Raw genomic sequence first — 16662 nt, forward strand, 5'->3', positions numbered from 1 at the left:
CAAGTTTGTCCTGAAAAAGCTGTCATGAACAGGAAAACAATCAGAGGACTGCAGTTTAGATTTTCCGTACGTGCCGTTTTATAAGTCGGGGCTTTATGGCTCAGTGGCAGAAGATGCGTTTATATGATATCTGATCACCAAGTAGGCGTCTGTAGATTAGATCGGCCTTTACCAATTAAAATTTCTAGCACAGACAGTGTCTGCTTGACATGTATCCCACAGTGGAGCTGTTCTCATCTGGAAAGCGACCTTTTCTCCAGTATTGCGAGTGGAGCGCTGTGTGGGAGACGTTGTCTGAGAGCGCTAATTGAATTTCACTTTCCATCATCACCGCACGCTCCTCTTTACTGACGATCCCGCTTGGCTCGTCGCGTATGTGTGGCGTTAGACTGATTTAGAAGCTGGAATAACACTCCTCATTGTGACAAATATATAGGCCTCGTTTTGAGTAGAGTGCCGGAGATGCTGGCATTGCGTTCATACCTTCATATCTTATTTATTATCAAAACTTTATTTGGAAACATTATTGGATTTCATAATCTGGTCTGCATCCAGGACACTTTTTTTTCTCTCTCTCTTTTTTTTTACATTTACATTTTAACTTGTATTTAACAGATTACACCCCTGGCAAAGTGTGGTTTTGGACGATATCAGCATAAATCCTTACCATTTTTTGGTGCAAATGCGTTAAAGTAACTTGACATTATCACTGAAGACCAGCAATAATAATTTTCATTTTGATTACATAATAATGGCAATATATACATGTCAAAGTCAGACATGCCCCTTTGCCAGCTGTGCCTGGTTACTGGTTTAAACTTGGCTCAGGTTTTTAAAAGATTTTGGGTGAGCACACCTTCATAGCTTCGAAAAATTGATTGCCAGTTAAATTTAGAATATGATGAATTTAGGCCCAGATTATACAGAGCTGTAATAGCTGCTGATGGTGGATATTTTGATGAATCGAAAATTAAAGTTTTTAAACCCCACTTTTCAAGGGCGTTTCCAAACTTTTGGAGGGCACTGTAGATATATATGATATGATATGACATATGTTTTTTTTTTTTTTTTTTTTTTTTTTTTAAGACTTTCTTATGCTCACCAAGGCTGTGTTCATTTGATTTGATAAAAAAGTAATATTATGAAATATTATTAGGATGTAAAACAATGTTTTTTTACAAAGCTGATGAAAATTCTGCTTTGCATCACAGGAATAAATTACATTTTAAGGTATATTAAAATAGAAAACCATTATTTTATAATGTAACAACATTTTGCATTATTACTGTTTTATGTACTGTATTTTTGCCAAATACATGCAGCCTTGATGAGCATAAGAAACTTCTTTAAAAAACATTACAAGTCTTACTGATCCCAAACTTTTGAGCGGTATATAGTTAGTTAGTTAGTTAGTTAGTTTAGTGTTAAGAAATGTTTTTGTATTCATTTATTATATATTTATTATAATTTTATGCAATATACTTTATAATTACTTTGTTTGTTTGTTTAAATTTGTTGATTTATAACAGTTTATATTCTTGCTGATTTTGTAGTTGTGTATGTAATTATTCAAAGCATGACAAGTCAAAAAAAATAAAAATAAATAAAATAATATTAATAATAATAATAAAAAAAACAGGCCTGCATGTATTATTTAGTTTATTTTTGGACTTTTATGCTTGCTTCCTTTTTCTTCCTTTCTTTGTTTTATTTCATTTTTTTTTCTTTTTTATACGTTTTCCTGTCTTTCCTCCTTACATTTGTACCGGTTTTATTTTTTTATTGTTTTTAGGATTTTATATTTCTAATGTTCTATATATATTTATATTTCTTTTAAGAAGTATTTAATTCATTTAGAAAGAAATCTGTGCTGACAGCATGTTATGTTGATTTATTTTTATGCAAAAAAATGTTACAATTGCTACTTTTTTTTGATAACCCAAATGCTAGTCTATTTAGTAGTTTTGCACATAATTATTCATAAAGCGTGACGAGTAAAAATGTTGTTTTTAATTTCTTTTACAGTCTCTTATGCTTCAGTGTTCTTCCTTTCTTGCTTTTTATATATATATATATATATATTTAGTGGTTTTAGGATTATATTTTTTCTAAAACTCTGTATATATAGATTTTTTTATAATTAGTATTAAGGCGTATTTTCAGATTAATTAAAACACAATTGTAATGCACTGACAGTGTGTATGTATTCATAAAGGGTGACAAGCAAGTTGTTTTTTGTTTTTAATTTCTTGTTTTGTGTTTTTTTTTAGAGCTTGATTAGTTTGTAATCTTGACAGAAAGCAATTAAAATAAATTGCCATGGCCTTCATCTTCATGTGGAGCCATTATTCACTTCTGACTTCACATTTGCTTTGCTGGATAATTGAGTGTGCAGCACTTTGTATGATAGCAGCTCACGTAAGAGTGTGATTATTGATGTTTGAATTAAGGCTCTGTGCATTGATCACACTTCTGCTAATGCCTCTATTTTAGTGCAGCTTGATCAATGTGGCAGTAGGACTTGTTTTTGAAACACATCAATAGTCTTACAGAACAACTGTGATGTGCTTCCATATATCTTCACAGTATTTAGCCATAATCGCTGTTTTCATTGTATTACTTTTGTCTTATTAGGTCTACTGCGGCTCGCTGGAATATTGATGATACTGAAGTCTGACTTACAGCTGTAAAATACACAAACGTTTCGTTTCTGACTTTTTTTTCTCTCTATTCCTTATTTTTGTCTCTGGTTCCTTCCTGTCCTTCTTTTTTCTGTTTTCCCTTTGCTTCCTTTTGTTCCTCTTGTTAACCTTTTTACTTCCTCCTTTCGTTCTTTTTCTCTCTTATGCTTCCTTTCTGTTCTTCCATCTTTTTTTTTCATTCTTTCTATGTCTGTTCTGCTTCATTCCTGTCCTTCTTTCCTTACTGTTTTTCTTTTGTTGCTTACTTTTTATTTTTTTCTTTCTTTTCGGCTCTTGTTTTCTTTTTTCCTTTTTCCCTCCTTTTCCTTTCGTTCTTTCCTTCTTTCCTTCCTGTTCTTTCTTTCTTTCTTTCTTTCTTTTTTCTTTCCTTTTCCTTTCCTTCCTTCTTTTCTTCCTTCTTTTTCCCTCCTTTACCTCCTTCCTTCCTGTCCGTCTTCCATTCCTTCCTTTTTCCCTCCTTTTCCTTTCCTTCTTTCTTTCCCTCCATTTTATTTTTCCTTTCCTTTCCTTTCCTTTCCTTTCCTTTCCTTTCCTTTCCTTTCCTTTCCTTTCCTTTCCTTTCCTTTCCTTTCCTTTCCTTTCCTCCTTCCTGTTCTTGCTTCCATCTCTTTCCTTCTTTCCATCTTGTTTCTTTTTCCTTTCCTTTCCTTTCCTTTCCTTTCCTTTCCTTTCCTTTCCTTTCCTTTCCTTTCCTTTCCTTTCCTTTCCATTCCATTCCTTTCCTGCAATCTTTCCTTTACTTTAATTTTTTTTTCCTTCCTCTTCCTCTTCTTCTTTCCTTCCTTCCTGTTCTTGCTTCCTTCCTTCATTCCTTTTCATTCCTTTTTCCTTTTCATTTCTTTTTTTATGCATTTTCCTGTTTTTGCTTCATTCTTTCTTGTGTTCCTGTCGTGTTTCTGTCTTTTCTGTTACCTTTCTTCTTTGTTATTCTTTCATTGCATTCCTCGCTTTTGTTTTCTCTTATCCTTGCTTCCCAGTTTCTCTGCCTTTCCTCTTACTCTGTTATTCCCGCTGTTAGCTTTGTGACCTAAATACTCCCTCTTTTCTGTCCGTGGATAAAAAAGACGCTGTGTGGCTCATGAATGCAGTAACTGCCAGATTAATTTTTCAATTGGGAAGATTAGAGATGGCCCATTGTCACCCGTCTCCCGGCAAAAACAATTTTCAACGCCTTATTTATCATCAGACAATCAGGCGTGCCGCTCGGCCGGTCGCTGCAGTGATACTGAAGCGCATACACAGATCCTGCACCACTACTGGTTCAGTCTTGGCAAGATGCCCATCGACAGAGGTGGAGCATGAAACACACGGTCGGTCAGTTTCAAGAGTACTCAGACGCAGTGGCTGAGTGCCCACTAGAGACTGAATTATAATTTTGGAATTGGAGGAAAAGAGCTGGTGTTTAACAGTGATTGTTTTTATCTATTGAGCTTCCAGGATTAATAAATGGTAGATTTGTATGACCTAGAGCTGCTTATCCTTGACTCGTGCATTGTCAGGGTTTCAGAGCTGCTTGCTGACCGCGTCCATCAGGCCGGTTGAAATGATTACATGATTGCTTTATCTCAGCTATCTGACTGAGATAATTGTGCACTTTAAATTCCAGTCACATGTTGCTGTTTCAGATAAGGGCTTTTAAATGAGTGTCTTTTGTTTACGGTTTTAATATTTTGAGTAATATTTTTCTAGATGTGTTTAGCATTTGACCCTCTGGAATATTTTTCAAAGCCTTTAAAAGAAAATAAATTAATTTCTTTTAAATTCTATATGAATTAAAAGACTATTAGGCTTACATAGTAAATGACATGAACAACATACACTTCAAAAGTTTTTAAAAAAACTGACTGTATTTAAGTGTGCATGATACTTGCGTTATTTTCAGGGTCTGCTGTCTCACTAAATGAGCGCATAAATACAATGAACAGCATCTTCAGAATTGCTCTGAGAGAGTCACTTCATAAGCATTTGACGGTTTCATTTGAGAAAAACTACCATCATATCACACACACACACACAAACAAAACTCTTCATGGCAACCTGTCAAAAGAAAAATTATTTTTTCTGGTAGTAAAAAAACAAAACAACATTGAAGTATATAAAACGGAATTTCTGGGAAAAAAGATTATTATTATTATTATTATGCTATTATTTAAAAAAGAAAGAAAAAAAAGAGAACGGAAAAAAATCAAATGGAAAAAAAGAGAAAAATAAAAGCATTTCAAACATATTTTTAGTGCATTTCAAAATTGATTTTTAAACTTTTAATTGCTGTTAACTTTATTTAATTAAATTTTTTGATTTAAAAAAGAAAAATAATAAATTAACCATTAAAACAGAGTCCAAATAAAATTAAAATGAGAAAAAAACAAAAACAAAAAAAGAACAACAAAAAACAGAATTTGGAAAAAAAAAAAAAACAAAAACAAAATTTGAGGAAAAGTAAAACGTATTTCATAGGACCCTAAAAAATATTTTTTTGTTAAACTTTTAATAAATTGCTAACTTCATTTAATTAGACATGCTTTTTAATTAATAAAATGTAGTTTTGCCATTAAAACAGAGGCCAGAAAAACTAAAATAGAAAAAATGGAATCCAAAATAAATAAATAAAATGAAAAAAAAAAAAAAAAAAAAAAAAAAAACAGATTTTAAATAAATAAACAAAATTTAAGAAAAATAAAACACATTTCATAGGACCCTGGAAAAAAAAAACCCAGATTTTTCGTAGACTTTTAATAAATTGCTGTAAACTTCATTTAATTAGACATACTAAAACATATTTTAGTTAATAAGATTTAATTTAGTTTTACCAGTCCAGAAAAATTCAAATGGAAAAAATAGAATCCAGGAGAAAAAAAAAAAAAAAAAAAAAACAGAATTTGGAAATAAAAAAAATAAAATAATAATAAACAAACAAACAAACAAACAAACAAAAATGTATTTTATAGGAACCTAAAAAGTTGATGTTTAACTTTTAATAAATCGCTGTTAACGATTATTTATATATATATATAATATATATATATATATATATATATATATTTTGTAGGTTTTGCATTTTTCTCATTCTCATTCGTGCACCCAAATGGAGTAAGATTTTGTAGGTTTTGCATAGACGTGCACCCCCTCGAAAGGCTGAAACCACAAAGCCCCTCCACATAACACATCCCAATTTAACCCGTGATGATAATCGCTGGCCAAAATGTCTTGATCATGACAGCTCTAGCTTCAATTTGTTCATTACAGACATTCATGGAAGATGGAAATTTCCATGAAAAATGCCAGGCAGCTGCTCTGTGAGATGTGATGGGATTACTGCTTTTATTAACATTCTCTGAAGTGCTGGATTCACATTGCAAATGCCGTTTTATTATAACGCCAGAGGCCATATGTTGTTTTGTCTCAGTTGATGGCCATTTAGACACCGGACCTCTCTGCATCACGATTTAATCAAAAAATGATTGCTCGTTAAGGTGTGTTTGCTTCTGGCGACGGCACTACAGCAGCATGTCAGAGACTTTTTTTTCCTTTTTTCCTGTCTTCCATCTCCAAATGTGGATCATTTAGCATCAGTGCGTGGTTGTCCAGTGGAAATGGGTTTACCCTGTGACCAGAAACACTGGATGGTGATTTGATGATCACGGCTGCGGTTATTGTTTACAGAGCCGGGAGGTCGTGCCATTTACAACACGCGCACCGGATCGCCGTCCTCCCCCGCAGCCGTGGAGTTGAGTGATCATCTCTAGACTAGTGCGTGATGCTGAACTGCGCCTGTTATCTGTGTTTCTCACTCTCTGCCATCTGGATCTCGCGCGCTGAAGCAGGCAACAAGCACGGGGTCAGTGAGATAAAGCGAGCGCTGTGTTGTTGTTCTGCCGTCGGAGCCCGTCGAGGATGTAGATGTAGAACAGGACCGGATCAGTGGTGATTCACAGAGCGCTGAGGTGATGGAGAACAGCAGCCCACCTTGTGCATCCAAACACACCGAGCATTAAAGCAGAGTGAACTGGTATCGCTATTAACTATCCCACACCACAGACGAGAGCCTCAACTTGATGTGCTGGTGTGCAGAGAAAATGATTGTGGTGTGGCATGTGGCTCAGTACATTAAAACAAAGCAAATATTGACAGGCAGACAATAAATACAGTTTGGCTTTCACATGTTAGGGGTCAGTAAGATTTTCAGGGTTGCATTTATGTGATCAAAAATACAATAATATTGTGAAAATATTCTTCCAGTTGAAATTGTGTTTTTTAAATAAATATATTTTAAGTATAAATATATTTGATCAAAGCTGAATTTTCAGCTTCACTGTCACATGATCCTTCAGAAATGAGTCTAATATGCTGATTTGCTGCTCATTTAAATCATTTCTGATTATTAAAAAAAAATTGTGTTGCTTATATTTTTTTGGAAATCATGATACATATTTGTTTTTTTAAGATTCCTTGATGAATAAGAGTAAGAAAAAACATCATATTCTGAAAGAAATGTTCTTTTGCTAAATATTGCTAAATAAAATATATGTTAATAAAATAAACAAAATTGTATATATTATTTATATCATTTATATTCATTGTTATAAATTGTGTTAAATTATATTTTTATATACATATACAAATTAATATATAATTCTATAAAATTGTATATATTATTTATTTAATTTATACTAAATTTTAAAAATTGTATTGAATTTAAGAATTTAAAAAAAATGAAGCATATTTCATAGGATCCTAAAAAAACCCTGACTTTTCTTAAACTTTTAATAAATTTCTGTAAATTTAATTTAATTAGACATACCTTTTAATTAATAAGATTTCATTTTACCAGTCCAGAAAAATTCAAATGGAAAAAATGGAATCCAGGAGGAAAAAAAAAAAAAAAAAACAAAAACTGAATTTGGACCTGAACTAAAATAAACTGAACTAAAAACAGAGTTTGAGAAAAATAAAATGTATTTTATACCCTAAAAAGTTGATGTTTAACTTTTAATAAATTGCTGATAATGAATATATGTAAAATGTGTGTGTGTATATATATATATTATTATATAATTTATTTGATATTTTTTTTTTTTTTTTTTTTTTTTTTTTTCATTCTTACACCTTTCTCATTCTTACTAATTCAAGCTCTCTCTCTCTCTCTCTCTCTCTCTCTCTCTCTCTCTCTCTATATATATATATATATATAAATTATTTTAATTATATAATATATACTGATAATGATATATAATATATTTAATTATATATAAACTATTTTAAATATATCACACATAAATATATACAGTTTACTCTGAAAGGTTTTGATCCACTTCAAATGTTGACTACTATATAACAGATAGCAGTATTTATTATATAATTAAAATAAATTTTAAATAGTTATATTTTATATATTTAAAATAGATTTTTGTATATATATCATTTATGCACTTTGTTTTTATATAAATATAATATATTCATAAACACATGTATGTATGTGTGTGTGACAGTTTTTGCTACCGTGCCTTTAAGAAGTCTATATGTAGCCTGCATGACTTCTGTTATGATAAATGATGTGGGAGGAATTTGGTGGAAGCATGTTCTGAACATTATATGTATCCACAGTACATTTTATTTCAAAAGAGCAATACAAATCATGTTTGCCATGATATGGCCTCATCAAAACGTTAATTAATTTGTGACAATGTATTACAAAGCGTTGTTCTCCTTCAATGAATAAATTAATAAATGCTCTTCTGTTTCAACAGGTCCAGATACGACAGCGTCTGTCCTCCGTGAGAAGGTGCTGGACAGGAGCAGGACGTGAGCGCTGACGGTACGTGACCCTTTTCTCTCTGTCTCTCTTGACCTCTCAAACAAGGCCATCCTGAGTGGGTCAGGCACATAAATCAAAAGTCCTCCGGACCACCGCACCATTCTCGGGTCTGTTCGCTCGGGTTTATTTTGAGTACATGCTTTATGGGTGTGGAGCACCGAAACTCTTCCCCCACTGCTTATTTTGGGAATAATTAGTACAGGGTGGTCTGGACGCGGTTCAAGCGTTGAGCTCTTTGTTTGTTAGATTGTGTTTGCCCTCACCGCCTCTGCTGTTTGTTGATGAGACGTAATTGTGTTATCGGGACATGCCATGTTTTACACCATTTACAGTCCGTATGGCCGCTGGGATGCGTTCCTGTCGGACACTGAGGAGGGTTGTAGGTTTACATGCTTGTTTCCGTGTACCTCTTTGGAGATGTTTAGTTAAACGTGAACTGTTTACTCCTGAGAGTCTGTCTGAGTCTCTGCTTTGCCTAAAGGGATAGTTCACCGATAAAGATCAGTCAGTGGAGACCAGTGGTATTTTTTTTTTTTTTTTTTGGCTCTCATTGATGTTTATTGTACAGACCAAGACAGCAGAATCCATTCTTCAAAAGATCAGCTTTTATGTTCCGCAGAAGAAAAAGTCACACGGTTTGGATCTTGTAGCATCTTTCAGAGTGAAATGCAGCGCTGCTTTCTTACACATGAGCGGCTCATGGTCATGAGTTTGGGTCGTTTTAATGTGCATTTGGAAACGCAACATATGCCTTCACAAACATCTAATGAGTAGTGCTTATCAACAAAAAAAGAAGCTTTAAAAAAAGAAATTGAAAAAGAAGAAATTAAGGCAGGCATAAATATTATTGTAATTTTGCAGTTGTAATGTGAAATGAAACAAGTTACTCATTTTTATCATCATTATAATATAATGATAAATATTTTATATAATATTTATATTATATAAATATACATAAAAAAATAAATTACTGTGAAATATTCCAATAGTAAAGTTTTAAATAATAATAATTTTTAGTAAATGATTATTTAATCTATTTTTATTTAATAATAATGATTTTTATATAATAATAATAATAATAATAATAACAATAACAACAACAGTAGTTGTTGCTATTTTTCTCTTAAATGCACAATTTATTTACAGTGAAATATTAAAGTAATATTTATTTAGTTTGAAGTAAATTGTATTTTTAATAATAATAATAATAATAATAATAATAATAATAATAATAATAATGCACAGGTTTATTTTACAGTGAAATATTGTTGTATTTAATAATAACAATAATAACAATAATGATTTTTTTTCCTTAAATGACCAATTTATTTACAGTGAAATATTGAAACAGTAATATTTATTTTTAATTTAGTTAATTTGGTTTAATTGTTTATTATTATTATTATTATTATTATTATTAAATAGTTTTTGCAGTGAAATAATAAAATATTTAATTAGTTTAGTATTTTTTTATATTATTATTATCATTATTATTTAGTAGTAGTAGCACTACTTATACTAATACTACTGCTGCTGCTACTAATGTTATTGTTAGTATAATACTATTGTTATTTTTTCATTAAATTGACAGTTTATTTAGGGTGAAATATTAAAACAGTAATAATTAATTTTCAGTTAAATTCATTAATAATAAATAATAATAAGAATAAGAATAATAAGAATAATTATGAAATGTGTGAAATAATAACAATAATATTTAATTTGTAGTATTTTAGTAGTAGTATTTTAGCAGTTTGTAGTATTTTATTTATTAGTAGTAGCACATAATAATAGTTGTTGCTATTTTTCCTTATGCACAATTTATTTACAGTGAAATATTAAAATAGTAATATTTATTTTGGTTTTAGTAAATTGTATTTGTAATTTAATAATAATAATAGTAATAATGCACAGTTTTATTACACTAGTAATAATTTAAAAAATAGTAAATAGTGTTTTATTTAATAATAATAACTATAGCAATAAGTTATTTTTTTCTTAAATGTGCAATTTATTTACATTTCTATTAAAACAGTAACATTTATTTTTAATTAAATTTAGTTTAATTGTATTATTATTATTATTATTATTATTATTATTAAATACACTTTTTGCAGTGAATTAATAAAATAATAATATTTCAATGGTTTGTAGTATTTTTTTATTTTTATTTACTACTACTACTACTACTAATAATAATAACTTTTTTCTTCTTAAATGCACAATTTTATTTTACATTGAAATATTACAATAGTAATATTTTAAATAATGCTTTTTAATAAATAATTTAAGTATTTTTTTATTTAATAATAACAATAATAGTAATAGTTATTTTTTAATAGTTATTATTCTTTAAATAGTAATATTTATACAAAACATTTTTATTAACACAATTTAGTTATTTCAGTTTTGGATTTATTTTCATTTTAATAGTCATAAAAATAATACATTACTATTTTATTATATTATTACAACTACTACTGTTACTTCTACACTGACTTAATTTTAAATAATAATAATAATAATAATAATAATAATAATAATAATAATAATAATAATAATGTCTCTGTATCAGAATAAAAGATGCTCAAGGAATTCAAGGGCAAAAAGTGTGTGGAGAATCAAGCAATGTTAGTCCGTTACTACATGCAGAACTAACAATTAATGTTAAATGTCAGATGTAGTGAAAGCGCAGAGATAGAGATAGAGGCGCGGGCTGCCAAAGTCATTGGATTCTCAAGGACACTGCGGCGAAAGAGTGTGTGTTTGATGGAGAGAGACGAGCACGCAGGAATATGAGAGGCAGCCTGGGAATACACTCACGTGGATTGGCCGTACGGTGAGCATGTGTGTCAGTGTGTGGCTCTGGGGGCGGGGCTTGGCTTCTGCTCCACAAAGCATCCTGGGGGAAGTAGAGTGATGATGGCAAGATTTGGGCGAGAGAAGCGTGTTAATTTATCTCTACGGCTAACGAATCGAGGGTCAGAAGACAGAAGAGTAAAGTGGATTCAGGCAGACATAAGTTGTTCGTCTTCGCTACTTGCTCACGCTTGTAGTTCAAACCAGCGGAGACTGATTAGCCACCATTTGAACAGGAAGTCTGAGCTTGTTGGTCTGTCGGATCAGAGACACACTCCATTACCTGAGCCGAGTCCGAGAGGAGCAATAGAGCCGCTCTCAACATCCACTCCACTGCACAAAGAGCCAGAGCGAGCCAAAATGAACACACTTCAGAGAATGTCTGATTGGTAAATTTCTGCCCAGGCCAAGATCAATGCCACCCACAACCATTACTTGCTTATATTTTGCTCCAGGCTCTTCACTTTACAACTGCAACTTAGTAGCTGTGATAAATTGGCCCTTCCTGTGTCAGTGGATGCTTGAGAATGTGACATACAGTCAAACATCCCTCTGCAGACATACAGTACAGGTGTGTCATTACTTCAGCAGTGGTCTGTGTTTGCTCTCCTACAAGATTCAGTTGTAGTTCATGAGCAATGTTGAGACTCTGTAACCCATCAGAACTGTTCTGGGAATAATACAGTCTGGTAGGCTGATTGTAATTGAACAACAATGATGACTACATTTAAAAAATGATTACAATGAATTAAAAAAAATCTAAATATAATAATAATAATAATAATAATAGTAATAGTAGTAATAATAATAATAATAATAATAATAATAATAATAATAATAATAATAATAGTAGTTATTATTGTTATTATTATTATTATTGCTCTTGTTTTGTTGTTGTTGTTATTATTATTAAATAAAACACTACAAGCTAAATAAATATTACTATTTTAATATTTAACTGCAAAAAGTGTATTTAATAATAATATTAATAATAACTAATTATCATAAATATATTATTAATGATATTATTGATAAAATATCAAGTGTTAATAAAAACACATTTGTAATTATATTAGCGTTATTGCTGTATTAAAATTTAAATAAATTAAATGTATTATTAATTTTATTATTATTATTATTATTATTATTATTATTATTATTAATAAATAAAACAAAAAATTACTACAAACAGAAAAAAATATTTTACTGCAAAAATATTACTGTATTTAATGATAAGAAATAAAAATATAAAATTACTAAAAATATATTATTATATTATTATTATTTACAATTAAGTCAATGTAGAAGCAGCAGTAATAATAATAATAAAAAATAATAAAAAAAAGTGTTAATAACACCTTTGTAATTATTAGTGTTTTATTATTGTATTAAAATTGAAAAAAAGCAGTTAAATTTAACTGTATTTAAATCGAAATAATAATAATAATAAAAATGTTTAAAATTTTGAAAATATTAAAATATTAAGTGTATCAATGTAGTAGCAGTACTCCTACTGCTAAAAACTGAAATAAATAACAAAATTAAGTTTGTATTTATTATTATTATTATTATTATTATTATTATTATTATTATTATTATTATTATTATTATTATCATTTAAATCAATGTAGAAGCAGCAGTAATCATAATCAAAATTAAATACTTGTTTGTTTTTTATATAGCAACAAAAATAATTACACATTACTGTATTATTGTAGTAGTAGTAGTAATATTAATAATAATAACTGTTTTTTTTTTCTTATATAAATTGTTATAATATACTAGGATTAAGTGGTGTTGAAGTGCTGAAGTGTCTGTATGTGCAGTAGCATTCTGCAGTATGTTCTTGTATTTTCCTGTATCTTTATATCTGTGAAGTTTTTCCAAATCTGCATCTAATCAGAAATGGCCTTCTGATGTTTGTCATCAATTCTTTGAAGCCTCTCTCTTTCTTTGTCATTTCCTGCAAAGGAGTCTGCACTACTGTATTTCTATGGGCAGACTTTGTTCTCTACCAGGCTTTGTTATTCCCGCCTCATATCTGTTTTTCATCATTTTCAGATGTGTTGTGGATGGCGCTGAATAGGTATGTCTTGAAAGGGCTGTTGAGTGAAACACATAAACATGAGGCAGAAAGAGACGCTCGGTTCTGCCTGAAGCTGCTTGAATGTCTGATTAAAACTCTGTCTGCCGCTGGGACTCAGGAGTCAGCGACCGCTGCTGATGAATACAGATAAACACTCAGACACCTTTCCTTAGATCAGTAATGTGCACAACTATATGTATTTACAATCGACTAGTACTATTTTCACTTGATACAGCTTTAATCGTAACTGAAAAATGCAGCGAGATGCACCACCACAGCCAAGCGCGTGGCATTAAGGAAGTGAAATGCGATGCAGAGCCGTTTCATGCAGTGTTTAATCTGACTGTGTGTTAGATTGAGTTTTGTTGTCAGTGGTCAGACGATGCCTGTGTCTGCTGTAATATAGCATCTCAATCCTCAGCCTCTCACTGCAATAAGAAGCGCTCCATCTGTCTGTCTGTCTCTCTCTCTCCCTCCTCCTGTCTTGCATTCATCGCTCCCTGGGAATCAGGGAGCTGCTGCTGGAAGGATGTAGCCATGACGACAATTCCCGCGGGATGAGCCGGCATAGAGCCTCACTTATTTTTTTTTTTTTTTTTTTTTTTTTTTTTTGCACATCTTGCCGTGCAATCTCTGCCCCCCTTTGTTTTTTTCTTCTCTCAGTATTTGTCTTATAACTGCTATCTGAACTGGTGCTTTTCAGGGTAACACAAACTGACAGATTTATTTGTCAGGTCAGTAATAAAAATAAAATTATTTAAAAAAAAATTAAATTAAATTAAATAATGGAAATGTGTGTGTATATATATATAGTGTGTGTGTGTATGTGTGTGTATGTGTGTGTATATAATGTTGTTGTTTTTTTTTGTTTTTTTTCCCCAATAAGTACTACCTGAACTAATGCTTTTCAGGGTTAAACAAATTGACAGTTTTATTTATTTATTTATTTTTTGTCTGTCGAGCTAGTAAGACAAGGCCAATATATATAAAATAAAACAAAATAAAATAAAAAAAATAATGAAATAAATGAAATAAAAAATTAAATGGTAAAAATGAAAAGAAATTAAATTAAATGAAAAAAACAAGATAAAATAAGACACAATAAAATAAAATAATATAAAATATTAAATTAAAACACATAATTTAAATAAATAAATGTATATAATATATATCCATAGCTAAATTATTCTAAAGGAAAATAAGAATAGAACCATGCAAAACTAAGCAATAGCCAGCATTTTGTGTCCGTCTTGCCTTTCTTTTCTCTTTCAAAACTAAAGACGAAAAATAATGAAATTAAAAATAAAATTAAAAACCACAAAGGATTAAAAATAAAATAAAAATACTAAAAGTATTCATGAATGATTCAAAATAGAATCAAGAGCAGTGCAAAACTAAAGAAGTAAACAAAAATGTAATAATTTAAATGAAAAATGGAATGAGAAAAATATTATGCAATTTAAAAACTGCAGTAAAGATTATAAATTAAAATAAAAAAAATTAAGTAGAAATAAAGACAATGCAAAAATTAGTAAAAAAACAAACAAACAATTATTTAAAAAGACAAATATTAAAATGTAGAAAAATAACATTATAAATAAATTATAAATAAAACAAAATAGGAATGATAAAAGAATAAAAGAAATGTGGCATATGTTTATCATGAAATTGAAACTGGAAAAACTGAAATGAGTCATACTGCCAACACATGGACTGAGAACTGAAAACATGTTTCTGAACCGCCTGATCAACGCAGCCAACCGTCGGTCACATTGGTCTCAGAGCTCACTGATGCAGCTGTGTGCTGGATCATCACATCACCGAGTCGATGTGCTTAAAATGCACGGTCAGAACTGCAGGATGCGAGGTGATGAATATGTAAAGAGGAGAGTGGTGTGCATTGGAAATGGGGTCAGGGGTCAAAACTGCAGCTTACGCACAGAGATGAACACATCCTCTTGTCTCTCCGGCTGCGCCGTCTGATGGCCCCGGGGTCACTGAACTCTGCTAGGAATTCAGCACTTTGCTGAGACAAGCCGATTTTCACCTCCTCACACACACCGCGCTCTCCCGTCACGCTGCACACACACACACACATGCACAGAGCTCTTAAGCCCCATATCTGTTTTCCATTCACACTGTCACTGAACCTCCCAGGAGCCGCACACCTCCATAACTAACAGTCAGCTTGTGTTTAAGCCGTACTACCAGGCACAACATTGAATATATTTACCATGTTTCATTTTAAAATTAGATAAATACATGAAGAGACAGACAGACAGACAGACTTTATTTATTTATTTAATAATTGTATTTTTGGCATGAAAATGTTTTAGTAAAAATATGTGTAGGTAAATATTGCTTTTAGTTACTGTGTGTTGTAATATTAGTGTATATAAATGGGGAAAAAAAAAAAAAAAAAAATAATAATAATAATATAAATAAACTTCATGTATTAAATTACAAATAACTAAATATAAACCTAACAGATAACAAAATAAAATGAAACTAATAAATAACTAAAACTGAAATAAAAATTAAACACTATATAGACATGTCTAAAAATGACAAAAACAAAATGGCTGAAATTTAACTACAAAATTAAATGATAATGTATAATAAAAGAAACTGATTCAAAATATTATTTAAAAACTATAATAGCATCTCAGTTAAACTAAAGTGGCCTGAAGTGGAAATATTTTTACGGTATTTTGACATTTTTAATCTGATTAAACTACATCTAATTAAACTACACTGACTGTTTTGGCTAAAAAGATGTTTTGATTAATTAATTTTTCAGGAACAATTTTGAAATTGATATTTGGATGCTATCTAAAGCAAAGATTAAAAATAAATTAAAAAATAATAATGAGAACATTTTTTTAAAAATGCAATTTAAAAATATTTGTGAATAATTAATTATAAGCATGCATAAATAAAGATCAATGTAAAACTAAGGAAAAAACAATTATTTTAAATCTAGAACAACATTTTATAAACAAAATAAGAGTACTAAAATATTAAATAAATAAATGATAAAATATTTTTAAAATATACTATTTGTTTTTATTTATTATTTATTTATAAAATGTTTGTACTTAATTTGTATTTTTATGTATAATCGTTATTGCAGTTTTTAATTTTTCATTTAATTATTTACTTTTGTTTACTTCCTCAGTTTTGCACTGTTCTTGATTCTG

General features: G+C 30.2%; 1 protein-coding gene across 5 annotated transcripts in view; it reads left to right on the top strand.

The window, feature by feature from the left end:
• The window catches only part of strbp (spermatid perinuclear RNA binding protein), a 124190-nt gene that overhangs the window by 29316 nt on the left and 78212 nt on the right, over positions 1-16662 (top strand). For all 5 annotated transcript variants that reach the window (XM_051120988.1, XM_051120989.1, XM_051120987.1 and 2 more), the window contains exon 2: positions 8450-8517. The gene's annotated coding sequence lies outside the window, so the exon portion shown is untranslated. The remainder of the gene's footprint in view (positions 1-8449; positions 8518-16662) is intronic.

Source organism: Labeo rohita, chromosome 10, assembly GCF_022985175.1.
Source record: "Labeo rohita strain BAU-BD-2019 chromosome 10, IGBB_LRoh.1.0, whole genome shotgun sequence".
Taxonomy (NCBI): domain Eukaryota; kingdom Metazoa; phylum Chordata; class Actinopteri; order Cypriniformes; family Cyprinidae; genus Labeo; species Labeo rohita.